This window comes from Pongo abelii, chromosome 5 (assembly GCF_028885655.2).
Source record: "Pongo abelii isolate AG06213 chromosome 5, NHGRI_mPonAbe1-v2.0_pri, whole genome shotgun sequence".
Lineage (NCBI taxonomy): Eukaryota > Metazoa > Chordata > Mammalia > Primates > Hominidae > Pongo > Pongo abelii.
In genome coordinates, this window is record NC_071990.2 from 81,983,457 (window position 1) to 81,996,789 (window position 13,333).

Below are 13,333 nucleotides of genomic sequence, written 5' to 3' on the forward strand. Positions count from 1 at the left end.
TAACTATCACCAATATCTAGTTTTAGAATGTTTTCATCACTTTAAATGGGAATATCACACCCAGCTAGATAGTCACTCTCATTCTTCTGTGCTGCTAGTCCCTAGCAACTGCTTATCTGCTTTTTATCACTATGAATTTACCTATTCTGGATATTTCATATAAATGGGATTATAAATATGTGACCTTTTCTGTGTGTCTTCTTTTACTTAGCATAATGTTTTAAAGGTTTCTCCATGTATCAGCACTTCATCCCTTTTTATAGTTGAATAATATCCCATTGCATGGTTATATCACATTTTGCTTATCTATTCAGCTATTAATAGACACTTGTGCTATTTCTACTTTTTGGCTAGTGTGAACAGCGCTGCTATGAACATTTTTGTACACATATTTGACTACCTGCTTTCGATTCTTCCAGGTATCTTGAAGTGAAATTTCTGGGTGATATGGTAATATTTAAAAAATCATTGCCACTTCCAAGATACTGATTATTTGGCCTTTGGTATTAGGGTAAAACTGGCCCCATAAAACAAGTCAGGAAATATTTCCTCTTCGATGTTTTGGAAGAGCTTGAAAATGACTGGTTAAATCTTTAAATGCTAGGTAGAATTCACCAGTGAATCCATCAGGTCCTGAACATTTTGTTATAAGTTTTTGGTTATGATTGCAATCTCTTTACTTGTTATATCTCTGTTCAAATTTTCTATTTATTCTTGAAACAGTTTTGGTAGTTTGTGTGCTTCTAGGAATTTGTCTATTTTAATGGGTTTACTTAAATTGTTGGTGTACAATTGTTCATAGTGTTCTCTTATAATCTTTTTTTAAAACTTCTGTAAGGTTAGTGGTAATTTGTCTCCACCTTCATTTCTGATTTTAGTTATTTCTGTCTTTTCTCTTTTTGTCTTAGCCTAGCTACAAGTTTGTCAATTTTGCTTTTAATTTCAAATAACTAAATTTTGGTTTCCTTGATTTTTCTCTGTTGTTTTATTTATCTCCTGTCTAAGCTTTATTGCTTTATTTGCTATACCAGTTTTGGGTTTAGTTTGCTATTTTCTGTCTAGTTCCTTAAAATATAAATTTAAGTCATTGATTTGAGATCTTTTCTCTTGTTTAATGCCTGCGTTGACAACTATAAATTTTTATCTGAAGACTGCTTTCTCTCACTTCTGTAAGTTTTGGTATGTTTAGTTTTGTTTTCATTCCTCTCAAAGTATTTTTAAACTTCCCTATGATTTCTTCTTTGAAGCATTGGTTGTGTAGGAGTATGTTGTTTTATTTGCATATATTTGTGCATTTTTCAATGTTCTTGCTGTTATTGAGATCTAGTTCAGTTCAAGGTAATAGGAGAAGATGCTGTACTTTGTATGATCTCAGTTTTAAAAAATTTACTAAGACTTGTTTTTTGGCCTCAACATATGGCCTATCCTGGAGAATGTTCCATGTACACTAAAGAAGAATGTGTATTCTGCTGTCGTTGGGTGAAAATTTCTTCTAATAATATGTGTTGTTCAAGTCCTGTATTTTCTTATTCATTTTCTGTCTAGTTGTTGTATCCATTATTGAGAGTTGAGTACTGAAGTCTGTAACTGTTATTATAGAACTTTCTATTTATCTCATAAATTCTGATCAATTTTACTTTATTTTGGGTCTGTCTTGTTATGTGCAAATATATTTATTATATTTTCTTGATGGGTTTAACTTCTTATTAATACATAATGTGCCTCCTTATCTCTTGCAAAAATGTTTGTCTATTTTGACTCATATTTATACAGACACCTCAGCTCTCTTTTGGTTGATGTTTACATGCGATATCTTTTTCTTCAGTCTTTTTGCTTTCAAACTCTTTATGTTTTGGGATCTGAAGTAAATTGCTTGAAGAAGCATATAGATGAATCATGTTTTTTATTTGTTTTGTTTTAATATATTATGCCAATCAATGCTTTTTAATTGGAGAGTTTAATCAACCTATATTTAATGTAATTAGGGATAGGAAAGAACTTTATTCTGCCATTTTAGTTGTTTTCATATGCCATATTTTTTTTTCTTCCTCAGCTCCTCTTTTACTGCTTTCTTTCCTCCTTAAGTAATTTTTGTAGTACACCTTTCTTTGTTCCCTTATTTCCTTTTCTGTGTAGTTTTATATTTCTTTTATTTTGGGTTGACGTGTAATAATTTTCTGTATTTATGGTAGATAGAGTGATTTTTGATGCATGTATACAATGTGTTGAGCAAACCAGGGTAGTTAGTATATGCATTACCTCAAACTTTTATTATTTCTTTGTATTGAGAACATTCAAAATCCTCTTTTCTAGCTAAATGGGGAGGGAGAAAATACAGATTATAGGAACAGAGTTTTTAAATACTACTTATGCTATAGTTAGTGATAATGCTAGTGCATATCACCTATGCAAGAGTCAAACTTCATTAAAATTACAAATATTTAGACTAATAGTTAAATATTTATAAAATTTTTAATGTGAAAAAGACTAATACTTTGTAAGGTCACTAATTAATGGGATTTTCTCATCTAAAGCTTTTAGCTCACTTTCCTTTATTAATAAATACATATTATTCCTATGGCAGGTAAATATGAATACATAGCATTTCTGTGGCAATATTAAAATCTCCAGCATACAGGTTGGTGAGTTTTCACATAGGTAAGCCCCTGAATAGATACCACCAAGATCAAGATACAGAGCATTTCCTGCACTCTTGTCTGTGAGTGGATTATATTTCTATTATTAAAAAGACATGACACAAAAAGAAACTCACGACTGTTCATTCAGCCTATGGTTCTCTGTGTTGTATTCTACCTTGTCATTTTTCATGAATATTAGAAAGCTTATGTATGTCAGGCAGTATTTTGTATGGTATTAAAACAAAAACCTAAGATATCCACGTCAGAAAATAGGGGATGTAAAGCTCATAAGTGTTTTTGGTGATTTCACCAAGTATTGGCTCTATTTTCCTATGACAGCATGTGTCCATAAGTGAGTAGTAACATATATTATGCTAAAATAAAGTTATGTCATAAAATAAGGCTGGGAAACCCTGTGTTTAATAAAATATAAAACACTTATCAGAGTCTTCTATCAATTAATGTACACTGCAAATAGAGAAGCATTTTATAAACTTATTTGATTATGAAAATATTTTATAAAAGAAAATACTTAGGGAAAAATTTGGAATATATTTTTGAAAACCTATTTTTTGTTTACGTTGAAAGTGTTATTTTACTATTTGCCTTTGATTATTCTATCCTAACATAGACTTCTCTATCATACATCAGCATTATATGTAAGTCAATAAATTAAAAAGATGTAAACTAAATTTAAATTTTAAAGATAAATAGATAAATATGGTTTTGGTGGTACAGCATTTTCCCCCAAAAAATTATAAGTGAAACCTCAAAATGTATAAGAATCAAATAAAATTACCCTCTTTGACCCAACCTGTCTCTCTCTGCATACCCCACCAATTGTCATTTTGAGATGCTTATTTAGAAACCTAGATTTCCATGTAAAAGTTTCAGAAAGCAACAACTTCATACCACCAGCTTAAAGAGCTGATGTTTTGAGAGTGACCTGCAACCTCAAGGTTGCAAAGCAGATTGATAGTAGTATAGGAAGGAGAACACAAGATCCTGCTTTAACTTCATTGCTTATTTCATGATATCTAATTGGTGCACAATCTAATTTAAAGAACTAGCTTATATAAAATGGAATATAAAGTACATTCTTTAAAGAAAAGTGAATTATTTTTATATTAGTAACTAAAAGTGAAATTTGACATTTTCTTAAACCAATTAAATAGAAGCGTGTTTTCTTAAAGATGATTGATTTTGGTTATCACTTTAAATCTGCTTCAATCTTTGTGATTTCTAAAAGTTATTTTCTATTTCTTAAAGCAAATGCATTGGATGCATTGGGCTTCTTTTAAACACAAAATGAAGATAATCTAGTTGATTTGATAGGTTCAGTATTCATAATTAAAATACTATAAAATATATCAGTAACAAAATGGCTGAATGTTCTTATAGCTACTTTTTTCTATTTACAAGGGGCTGCAAAAAATTTCGGTTTAATCACTAATAAAACAGGGAGAAAATGCAGCATATATGATCTACTGGTGGCCAAAAAATATTAAACTCATTATTTTTTGTTTGTTTATTTTGTATATGCTAGAACTATATATTGGTTCTCTCCTTGGAGTAACACAAAACATGAAAACATACATTGATAACTTGTGAAAGATATTAACACTTTCAGTTTGCAGCTTCTGTGCAAAACAAATGTCACTTTTAAAAGTATTTTTTGAACTTGAAGTCTACACAATTTTCTGTATGTTACTAGTTCACTGGGAAAATCCTAATAACTGACACACACAATTATGTCAGGTAATTAACCAGAAGTCCATTAAATCAGTCATATTTCAAATATTGCAATAGATATACGACTGTAATCCTCATCTGCACTAGCTCTTACTTACAGATGTATATTTTTAAGCTATGGTTTTTAGCTTTTGGGTGTCATCTTTTCTAATTATTTTAAGTGCAAACTTACTGAAAAATTTATACTACGTTGTTGTAATTCAGAAGAAGTATTTGAAGTACACATCCTTAACCAATGTGTTTTATGGTCTGAGGGTTCTGGGTCAGTATCCTGAGTACTGTGGCCTGGCTTTGTCATGAATTAGCTTCAAACTAGTGTAACTCAGTTCTGTACTTTATTTATTTATTTATTTATTTTTTTCTTTTATTATTATTATTATTATTATTATTATTATACTTTAGGTTTTATGGTACATGTGCGCAATGTGCAGGTAAGTTACATATGTATACATGTGCCATGCTGGTGCGCTGCACCCACCAACTTGTCATCTAGCATTAGGTATATCTCCCAATGCTATCCCTCCCCCCTCCCCCCACCCCACAACAGTCCCCGAAGTGTGATGTTCCCCTTCCTGTGTCCATGTGTTCTCATTGTTCAATTCCCACCTATGAGTGAGAATATGTGGTCTTTGGTTTTTTGTTCTTGCGATAGTTTACTGAGAATGATGATTTCCAATTTCATCCATGTCCCTACAAAGGACATGAACTCATCATTTTTTATGGCTGCATAGTATTCCATGGTGTATATGTGCCACATTTTCTTAATCCAGTCTATCATTGTTGGACATTTGGGTTGGTTCCAAGTCTTTGCTATTGTGAATAATGCCGCAATAAACATACATGTGCATGTGTCTTTATAGCAGCATGATTTATAGTCCTTTGGGTATACACCCAGTAATGGGATGGCTGGGTCGAATGGAATTTCTAGTTCTAGATCCCTGAGGAATCGCCACACTGACTTCCACAAGGGTTGAACTAGTTTACAGTCCCACCAACAGTGTAAAAGTGTTCCTATTTCTCCACATCCTCTCCAGCACCTGTTGTTTCCTGACTTTTACTTTAAAGTTCATATGGAACCAAAAAAGAGCCCGCATCACCAAGTCAATCCTAAGCCAAAAGAACAAAGCTGGAGGCATCACACTACCTGACTTCAAACTATACTACAAGGCTACAGTAACCAAAACAGCATGGTACTGGTACCAAAACAGAGATATAGATCAATGGAACAGAACAGAGCCCTCAGAAATAATGCCACATATCTACAACTATCTGATCTTTGACAAATCTGAAAAAAACAAGAAATGGGGAAAGGATTCCCTATTTAATAAATGGTGCTGGGAAAACTGGCTAGCCATATGTAGAAAGCTGAAACTGGATCCCTTCCTTACACCTTATACAAAAATCAATTCAAGATGGATTAAAGACTTAAATGTTAGACCTAAAACCATAAAAACCCTAGAAGAAAACCTAGGCATTACCATTCAGGACATAGGCATGGGCAAGGACTTCATGTCTAAAACACCAAAAGCAATGGCAACAAAAGCCAAAATTGACAAATGGGATCTAATTAAAATCAAGAGCTTCTGCACAGCAAAAGAAACTACCATCAGAGTGAACAGGCAACCTACAAAATGGGAGAAAATTTTCGCAACCTACTCATCTGACAAAGGGCTAATATCCAGAATCTACAATGAACTCCAACAAATTTACAAGAAAAAAACAAACAACCCCATCAAAAAGTGGGCAAAGGACATGAACAGACACTTCTCAAAAGAAGACATTTATGCAGCCAAAAAACACATGAAAAAATGCTCACCATCACTGGCCATCAGAGAAATGCAAATCAAAACCACAATGAGATACCATCTCACACCAGTTAGAATGGCAATCATTAAAAAGTCAGATTCTGTACTTTAAATTACATGCTTAATGTTTTTGTCTTTTTGAGATAATGCTCACAGTTAATTCTTTCTGTTTTCCTCTAACGGCTCCATGTCATTGGATATGTTTTTCTCCCCATACTCATCCTTATTCTAGAGTAGAGTCCTTTTTCACACCCCTTTTGAAGTTCTGGCTGGTGTCAAGCTAGAACAATAGGACTGAATCTTTAGTATGATGAAATAAAGTTAATAAAATTCAATTAGCACAATAGCACACTGAAATTATTCCATAAGAGTTATTCAATATTAACAAGGAAAACATGCTTATTTTGTAGACATTTCACTTTGATGCCTGAAGAATTTGAAATGTCACCAGTTCTAATCCATCTCTACTCTCTGCCTCAGTGTCCAGATCCAAAGTATTGCATTCCATTTTTAGTATTTACTGAAAATTAGGACTACAAGGAAAGAAGAGGAGTAAAATATCCCTAAACCTCCATGGGAATGAGAAAAACAAGGGGAAGAGAACAAAGAGAAAGGATGATAATGGAAAGGGAGAACATGTGGATGATTTGAGAGTAGATAGGGAAAATAAATAATTGCTCTATACTGTTACTCGGGACTAGTAATAGATTGAACATTGATGGACTAGTAATAGATTGAACAATGATTGACTATGTGTTATGACTGTCATGTTCAATTATGCTCATAACTCTCAGCCTTTACAATAACCACTCCCAAGTCAAGGTGGTGCTTCCATTTCTAAGTGTGTTAATATTTAATTGAATGTTAGAGAACAAATATATCTCTATTGAAATAATATATTAGGCAGCTAATGTGTCCAAAACAGTTCAGAACCATCTTCTCATAAGAATATAATTCTGTTTACTCTCTTTATGGGGCTTTTATGTTCATTGCAGCTCTATTCACAATAGCAAAGACATGAAATCAATCTAAGTGCCAATCGATGATAGAGTGGGAAAAAATGTGGTGCATATACACAGTGGAATAGTATGCAACCATAAAAAAAGAGTGAGATCACGTCCTTTGCAGGGATATGGATGGAGCTGGAGGCCATTATCTTTAGCAAACTAAGGAACAGAAAACTAAGGAACAGAAAAAATCATGTTCTTACTTATAAGCGGGAGCTAAATGATGAGAACATATGGACATATAGAAGGGAACAACACACACTGGTTCCTTTTGGAGGATGAAGGTGGGAGGAGGGAGAGGATCAGGAAAAACAACTAATGGGTACTAGGTACCTGGGTAATGAAATAATCCATACAACAGACCCCCATGACGTATCTTTACCTATGTAACAAACCTGCACTTGTACCCACTAAATTTAAAATAGAAGCTAAAATAAAATAATAAAATAAAATAAAGGATATTATATTTCTAACAGTATCTTGTCATATTCAACAGAAATTTCTCCATTTTTGTCAGAAGTGGATATTGCATCCACCAAGAGCTCTCTCTCTCTCTCTAACAATTTGACTACTTTTATAACCTTCTTCTTTCATGGCATTTCTCTTAGTTTCTTGAATTGTGCACTTTCTTTCTCACCAAAAACAAACTTTCTGGCGTTTTGGATCATACTTAGTTACCATCTCTCAATATCCAATATAACTAATGATCTCGAGTTTTTCAACGCTCAACTTCATGGAAATAACTATGCGCAATTTTTTTCTAGTAATGTTATACAAGTTTATGGTGTCTAAGGAAAATTATCTTTAAAAGAAAAAAACAAAATGACATGATTTACTATCCTATTTGGAACAATGAAACACATTTCCATTTGATAGCTAAGTCCAACTGCAATTTGCCTAGATGAATTTGCTTTGCTAATGAAAGATAAGAAAATTAAATTTTTGTGTGAGTGAGATAAGTGACTCTCTAGAAGCTCAGGTATAGAAAAATAGTTAATATCCTAAAGAAACAAATACGTAATCTGGAAAAAGAGATATAAAATACTACAAGTTAAGGTATAATGCTTAAAATTTAAATCCTTAACTATAATAAATTATCAAAATTTATACAACTGATGAAATTTTGTGTCATTTTAAATTCAATATAACAAAAATAGAAGTTGTAAACCTAACACTGTTCTAAACATATGAAATAATGTAATATTACTTTGGATGGATATTCTTTTATAGCATTAAAACATATTCAGGTGAAATGTGACATTATCATTTATTATAGGATACTAAATACTGAACTTTAGGTTATTTTTTAAAATTTGCTATGTATAGCCTTCTTAATTCTATAATCATCTTCTATGCATTAGGACACTCTTAAAAATGCAAAAGGAATTTTAAATTCAGGGTCCGTTAGTCTAGAATTATGATTCTAAATCTAGACTAGATCTAAATGAACATTTACTTTCATTCTTTTGATTTAACTATGATCTTGCCTTCATATTGAGCTGAACTGGAGAGAAGACATTTCATTCTTTCATTTATTCAAAAACATTTATCAATTATATATTAGGTTCAACATACTGAAATAAATACAAACGAAAATAAAGCAGCATTTTTGACTCAATAGTAAAAGAGCTAAGGTATAAGGATAATAATTCTGATAAAGGGAAAAAGAAGATATTTGATGTAGGTGGGGAAGAAGTGCAAGCCTCTTTAGGTGATGCAGATTGTTTCTGGCTGAGAGCTTCAAAGATTACACTGGAGGAGATGAGGTTCAAGATGACGTTAAAGGAAGTAGACAGGCCATTTCAAATGGAGAAAAGGTGTAGAGCAGAGTAGGCCAGTGACTTAGGAATGTTTAGGAAAGAGCAAATACTTAAGTTTAAATAGTGCTTTAGGCTTGTTAAAAGCAGAGGCAGATTAGTGCAAGATTCTAAAGGTCCCTAAAGAGTAGCCTACAGAGAATGAATTTTTACTTTTTTAGGCAGTAGGGAGTCACCAAAGGCTGGAGAAAAGTTTGTTCGATTAGAGCTGTGCTGTACTAAGATGACTCTCTGGCTGCCAATGTCACACCTAAGTCAGATCATGCCAACCCTCTGACCTGAACCCTGCAGTGACCATCCATCTCATTCACAGTAAAAGAAGAGTTGAGGTCCAGGATCCTCCCACTCTCCTTTTTACTCAGGAAATTCAGCCACGCTGGCATCTGTGCTAAACCAGATTCATAACATTGTTTCTGGCTGTCTTCAGCCTGGGATGCCCTCCTCTCTCACAGCCACATGTCTCGCTCTCTCTACTGTGAATTTTTTGCTCCAACATCACCTTCTCAATGGGCAACTCTGACAACAATTATAACACTCTTCTCCACTGGGATCCCCATCCCTGGGATCCCTACTATAAAAGGCCCCACATATCACAAACACACAAAATAAATTTACTAAAATGCCCATGGGTGCCTCTGTCACTCAGGATCCAGTACCTAGTGCTGGTACATGATAACCCACAACCCTAAACATCTTATCTTGTGACTAACAGCATTCAGTCTAGTGATTTCTTGAATGAGTAGAAACTTTGCGGGATGTGTCAGTCATAACTTCAAATACGGATGCTGCTTTAGAGTAGGAGGAAGACTTGAATAGAGAACTCACGTAAGAGAAGTGATTCATTTATTAACTTGTCAAGTTCTTTTTTTAAGATAATATGAATGCTGTTTCTTGTATAAAGAAGTATAACTTTCTTGTAGTGGCAAACATCCACTTGCTTGCTTTGCTTTATCTTCTAATTTGTATTCCAGATGTACTCACAAATGAGCCTGGTATTTATAAAAAGCAGTTGAGAAACACTCTGCAATACTAAGTACTTCATATTGCTTTAAAATTTTAAGTACATATTTGTACAAATATGTGTATGCCCATATATAATCTAAACAATATATATGACGTGTGTGTGATACTGATTATAAGTGGATAGAGATACTGCTTCAAAAACTTACAAAAATACAATAAAATGATAGAAATTTATACGAAAATTAAACTGTCTGTAATATTTTCAGCTTAATGACATTTTATCATGTGACCTGGTTATTGTGTTTGAACATGATATGAGAAGTTATTTGTTCATTTTAAATGTAAATATGGCTTTAAGGATTTCCTCAACAAATATAGTTGTTACTGTCTTAACAGAACAGATTCTCCAAACTGAAATTCCTCTTAAAAGAAAAAAAAAAACCATCCAAAATCTTCAATGGCTCAGTAATAATTGCCTAGTCAGCCAATACTATCAATAAAATGTAAATTATGTGGAAATTCTGATTTTATCAACCTAACTAGTGATTTTGTTGAAATGAAGACAATAAAAATAAATTTTATGAAACAAATGCACAATAAATTATGTATGTATTTTTAAGTACTCATCCAAACATCAGTGACCTATCAATAAAACACCCAGATATGTGCAATAAAAAATAAATTTAGAAGTTTTGATATTTTGCTTAATTTTAATCACATAAAATCATTGCTCAATATATGTAAAATTTTTATTATGATGATATTTTATCAAGGTGAGATGACAAATGTAATTCATAAAATAGTTCGTCTGCTTGATTTACGAATTTTAAATATTTAGATGAAAGGCGGGAGAATTTCCACAGGTATCCTTGCACTGGCATTGCAGAAGTGAAAGATGGGACTGCAGATTTCCTAAAGAATTACACTTCTTTCCTAAGAATCTTGGGTTATGGCTACATAACGGGTTGTGAGAAAGAGTCATATAAGGGAAAATGATCAGATAGTTTCTGCCTCTGTTTTTCCTTTGAAAGAGAGGTAGGGTCACACGCAAGATTCTACCAAGACCTGACATTTTAAAAAATGCAAATTTCAGCACCACAAATGAGCAAATAACAAAATAAATATTTACTAGGGAGATGGTAACTAATATTTGTTGAATATGCCAAGAAAAGCTCTGCTCTGAATTATTATGTGACAGGAACAATTCTAGGCACAATACATGTTATACAATTTAACAACAAGAAAACACTGTGAAGTAGGAGGGTATTATTCTTATTTTTAAAAAGAGAACACTCTAGATAGAATGGTAAGTAATTTTTTAAAATCCTAGTTATCTCAGTTCGGCCTTGTTATTCCTTGATTACTTTTCTTCCTATTTTTTTTCCTAATATTCCATGGGCCTCAGGGCCTCATCCCCCTCTCTCCTCCTCTATGTAAATGCCTCAATTCCAAAAGATATTTTTTTCCAAGTCTCGCTGTATTGAAATAGTAATATGTAATATCTCTGACCCTCTTCTTTCCATTTGTTCCCTAAGTAAGAGACCACATTCTTTTCATTTTAAGGGTTAAACTGTGAATCATTACAGAGAGGTAAAAAGAAAGGTGATAGCAAAATGAATAAACATAGGCAGTCTATAAAATTTATGAAGATTTTTACTCTCATATTGTTCGTAGTTCTTTTTTTCCTATGAGGTACTAAATGTTAAACTTCTTTCCTCAGGTTTTTATTATTTGTTTTTGTTGCTCTGATTTTTTATTTTTGTTTTGTTTTGTTTTTTGTTTTGAAGGTGAGCTTCAGCATTCTTGCTCTTCCCTCACTGTTCCTTCAAAGTTCAATCACTGCCTTTAGGAAAAGACCACTTAAAAAATCTTCCTTGTGGTGGACCTTCTCCCTAGTGTGCATTTACTCAGAGGAGAACATAATAATCAATTCTGGCAATGTAATTGGTCTTCATATTGTCTCACGTGGGCTTCTTGCATCTCGATGAACCTCTGGACTAGGTGACTCCAAGTTCGCTGCACCTCAGTCTGGTTTAGAAAAGATCCCTCCAGAGCATTTTATCATAGCCACAAAGCAAATTGGTAAAGTAAAAGCTGTATTTATCACGCCCAAAGCTGTTCTCATTCTTCCACATTTCTGGTCTCTTCTGTATTGACTCTTTGAAGCCCTTCAGGCTGTGTTGGAGTCTGCGACCCAAGCAACTGACTGCTGCTGTTAGTTTCCTGTGTGCCCTTCAGCTCTTGGGCCTATCACATGACACAAACCAGCATGGAGGAGGCCTCACAGAGTGCTTGGGATTATTCTCCATACAGTGAATGATAGTGATCACCCATGAATATCTCTAGGTCCCCATTTAGAAGGCTACATCCTAAGCACACAGAAAGCATAAAGGCTGGTGGAGAGAGAGCAATGGGAATATAACACGTCTTTTTGAGCATTCTAGATTTCCAGCATATATATACCTGAGTGCTGTTTCATGGTGAAAATGAAGGCTGAAGAGCTCCAACTGAGCTGCAGCTGCAGGGAGAATTTTTTGCATGGGGGTGTAAGCAGAAGTCAAGCCACAAAAGTATGATCATGTGTTACTAACTTCTACTTTGGTTTAGCCATGGAATTTGGAAGTATTCAAATAACATTTCCTAAGATTCTGTTTTAATTTTTGAGATTTCTCTGAATGTATGATTTGAATATTCACTTGAAAATCCAGTGTTTCTTGGCTGCATAAATGTCTTCTTTTGAGAAGTGTCTGTTCATGTCCTTCGCCCACTTTTTGATGGGGTTGTTTGTTTTTTTCTTGCAAATTTGTTGGAGTTCATTGTAGATTCTGGATATTAGCCCTTTGTCAGCCATCCCATTACTGGGTATATACCCAAAGGACTATAAATCATGCTGCTATAAAGACACATGCACACGTATGTTTATTGCGGCATTATTCACAATAGCAAAGACTTGGAACCAACCCAAATGTCCAACAATGATAGACTGGATTAAGAAAATGTGGCACATATACACCATGGAATCCTATACAGCCATAAAAAATGATGAGTTCATGTCCTTTGTAGGGACATGGATGAAATTGGAAATCATCATTCTCAGTAAACTATCGCAAGAACAAAAAACCAAACACCACATATTCTCACTCATAGGTGGGAATTGAACAATGAGAACACATGGACACAGGAAGGGGAACATCACACTTCGGGGACTGTTGCGGGGTGGGGGGAGGGGGGAGGGATAGCATTGGGAGATACACCTAATGCTAGATGACGAGTTGGTGGGTGCAGCGCACCAGCATGGCACATGTATACATATGTAACTTACCTGCACATTGCGCACATGTACCATAGAG